This window comes from Eschrichtius robustus, chromosome 3, assembly GCF_028021215.1.
Source record: "Eschrichtius robustus isolate mEscRob2 chromosome 3, mEscRob2.pri, whole genome shotgun sequence".
Taxonomy (NCBI): domain Eukaryota; kingdom Metazoa; phylum Chordata; class Mammalia; order Artiodactyla; family Eschrichtiidae; genus Eschrichtius; species Eschrichtius robustus.
Genome location: NC_090826.1, coordinates 115,464,207 through 115,467,868, shown reverse-complemented (window position 1 = coordinate 115,467,868; position 3,662 = coordinate 115,464,207). Strand labels below are relative to the sequence as shown.

Below are 3,662 nucleotides of genomic sequence, written 5' to 3'. Positions count from 1 at the left end.
CATATGGTTCCTCTAGGCTTGCCATGTACCTCCTCCAGGACCTATGAGTAATAAAATTCTCTATTTCAATTTCTCTCCTGGTCTATTGTTAAACTTCAGCTCACAATCCGACACCCTGTGCTCCACTTAACATAAACAATCTGTTAACGACAAAATCATAACAAAATACAAAACAATATATACTGTTCCATATAATGGAACAATAGTCAGCCTTTAAATAGAAGGAAATCCTCCCATTTGTGACAACATAGGTGAACATGGAGGGCATTATGCTAAATAAGCCAGACAAAAACAAAACAAATACTGAATGGTATCGCTTATATGTGGGATGTTAAAAAAAAAAAAAGTCAAGTTCATGGAAACAGAGCATAAAATGATGGTTGCCAGTAGCTATGGGATGGGGGAAATGAGAAGTTGGTAAAAGGGTACAAACTTTGAGTTATAAGATAAATAAGTTCTGAGGATCTAAGGCAGAATATAGTTGATAATATTGTACTGTATAATTGAAATTTGCTAAGAGAGTAGAACTTGAGTTCTCACACAAAAAAAGGTAAATAAATATGTGAGGTAATGGATGTGTTAATTAACTCAGTTGTAGGAATCCTTTCACAATGTGTATGTACGTCAAATCATCACCTTTTACACTTTAAATATAATTTTATTTGTCAAGTAAAGCTCAATGAAGCTGAAAAAATTATTCTGGCCTGTATAAAATTCTACATCTAAAAATTGGGGTGTACGTGGGCTTCTCAAGTATATATGAGTCAAATATATAAATGGCTATATTCTAAGCCATAAAGAAAGTCTCAACACATTTCAAAAAACAGGTAGCTATGGACCCTATTCACATTCTCTGACCATAATATCACTAATCTAAAAATTAATAACAAAAAGGTAAATGTTTAAATTTCCATATAATTGGTTTGAAAACATACTTCTAGGGAATTCATTAATCAAAAGAGAAATTATGCTGAAAATTTTAAAAAAACTTAAGACTGAATAACAATAAAAACATTACTCAACAAAATCTGTGAGATGTACAGTTTTACTGTCCAGTTTTTGAATGCAGATTCTATATAGGTCAACTAGATGAATATTTTTATTTTGCTCCTCAAATCTTTTACATCTATGCTGATTTTTCTGGCTACCGTACTTACTAATAATTGTGAGAATTGTATTGAAATCTCCCTTGAAGGTCCATCAATTTTTGAGCAAAGTGGAATTTCAAGAGAAATTTGTGGACGTTAAAATGCTTACATTGGAACAAAGAAACAGTGAAAATCAGTGAGCTAACTGGCTTATTTAAGATATTGCCAATGGCCTGGGCATGCTTTGGCTGTGGCAAAAGGAACTTGCAGGTTTGCAAATCCCGGACAGGAGGATGGGCAGGTACCAGCCATGAGAACCCAGCTTCAGTGAAGTTTCCTGCAAAAAGGGGGTGACTATTTGGAATGGCCTGAGTATTTCATGGCAGTGGCCTTCTTATCATCAGCACAGAGAAGCAAAGATCCGAATTCGCAAGTCAGAGCCTGAATCCTAAAGGCAGAAAAAAGATCGTAGGGATTGGGTACAATAGCAATGACCTGCTACCTTGGAGAGTAAGCTGGGTACCAAATACCTTTACATGTGCCATAACGAGCTGAATGCCGTCACAAACAAAAATTTGGCTGGTGTGAAAGTCTATAGTATGTGTTGCCTTGTTCCCATGTAAATGTGCTAAGCTTGTCATCCAGGCCAGTATAAAAGAAGTTATTCCCATGTCTGATAAATACCATGATAGTGATGAGACAACATCTGTGAGGCTCATATTTAATATGGCTGGGTTCACATCCAGAAAATTCACACCAAAGTACAGGAAGACTTTTACTGACTTTGATTCAATTAACAGCAGACGGAGCCAGAAGATTCTGTGAGCTACAACTCGTTAAATCTCCAGAAGATTGGGATTACCCTCTGCTAAGAAGCTTCTAGTGCCTTTCTTCTTGAAGTTACACATAACTTTTTAACAGTCAGTACAGCAAAAGTAGACATCTGAAGAATATAAAGCCTCATATCTTCCTGTCTCTCCTGTCACATGAAATCTACATCTGTTTAAGCTATTCATTTAGGGTTTAAAATTAAGGAGCCTGTAGACGGTCTGTCACATAGGGATTGAATGAGGGTACCACCCCCTTTTGTATCCTGGGTTGCTGGGATGCTGGTGGTTTTGCAGAAGGGCATCAGCTATCTGTCATTCGCTGCATGTCAGCAGCTGCTCTTCTCTGCTACGTGTGCTGGAAGGACAAATAAATAATTGTTGTGTTCTTAGTGAAGACGAACAGATACACTGATTTGAACATCTGGCCCAAATGAAGCATAACATGAAGTGTCCTTGGGGAAAAAAAATAGGGCCCAAATGACAGTAGCACTGAAATATTTGCTTTAGAGGGTTTAGGGAAACACACCCACCGACCCAAAAACCTAGATAAAATGGCACATCTGTCCTGATAGATGATGATCATAGCTGAGCCAGGGATACTTCCTCTGCTCCTGTTATCCTGCTACACACAAAATAGTGGCATGCTGTCCCTTTTGGAGGCTTCCAATTTCTGGTTGCTGGTCACATGGAGCACTTACAGTGAGTTAATCTGAATAAGGAGTTATTCTTGGGGGAGACAGCCTGTCTAACCTTGTTGTCCCCAAGACAACGTTCTGCTGTGGTGGCAGCTGAGGTTGTATAAGTGGGAAGGATGGGGCATGCCCACTTCTTCCCCCACGTGGAAACATGTCGCTGATCTTCCATGTGACAACACAGCTCATTTCCAAGTCTGCTCTACAAGAGGAGAGTAAATTAATTCCTATCTAGTAAGTGAAATGTGAGAAATTTAGTCCACCTTGAGGCTCTTTAGTCCAGATCTATTGGTGATGGAAGCTCCTTCACACTCCTGGTGCCACGGCTTCACTGACACAGATCTCAGTTACTAATCACTGTTGAATTGGGGGATGCTTGGCTATGTCCCTTGTCTTTAATCTCATTTAATTTTTAATAAACATGCTCAGTACCTTTGCTGAGAAAATGTTTCTTTGTCTTAAAGATTATTACCTTTTTAAAGTGCTCTTATATGTTTATGTCCATAAAAGAACAAGTATGAGGATCTTCATTGTGGAGTATCAGAGGTAACTTGGGTCCCTCAATAGGAAAACTGATACTATGTTGTAGACACACACCTTATTATGCAGCAATTAGAAACAACAAATTAGATGTACATATAGCAATAGAGAGGAATCTTAAAACAGTGTTTAGGGGAGGAAAGGTAAGAAAGAGTAAGAGATAGAAAGATAGGTAGTAGATAGATAGAGATGATAGATATATCAAACACCATTTGTGAAAACAAAATGCATGCACACAAAACAATTTTTAAGGACATATATAAACAAAAAGTTACCCATGAAACACTTTAAAATAGTTGCCTATGTATGAAAGTGGGAATGGAATTGGATAATGAGAATAAAGGTAATAAATAAATAAGTTAAACAAAAAAAATGTCCTTGCCCAGACCAAAGATGCTAATATGCCATGAGCTGAGGAGTATAACTAATTCATCACTCTATAACTGAGGTCCAACAGATAAATAAATAAACCCACAATAAAAGAACAGTAAAGGACTTCCCTGGTGGCACAG

At 37.5% G+C, this 3,662-nt stretch overlaps 1 pseudogene; it reads left to right on the top strand.

Annotated features, from left to right (window-relative positions):
- The first annotated feature begins 257 nt into the window (after window positions 1-257).
- On the top strand, window positions 258-1,913 carry LOC137760672 (deoxycytidylate deaminase pseudogene; annotated as a pseudogene).
- Window positions 1,914-3,662: the final 1,749 nt, after the last annotated feature.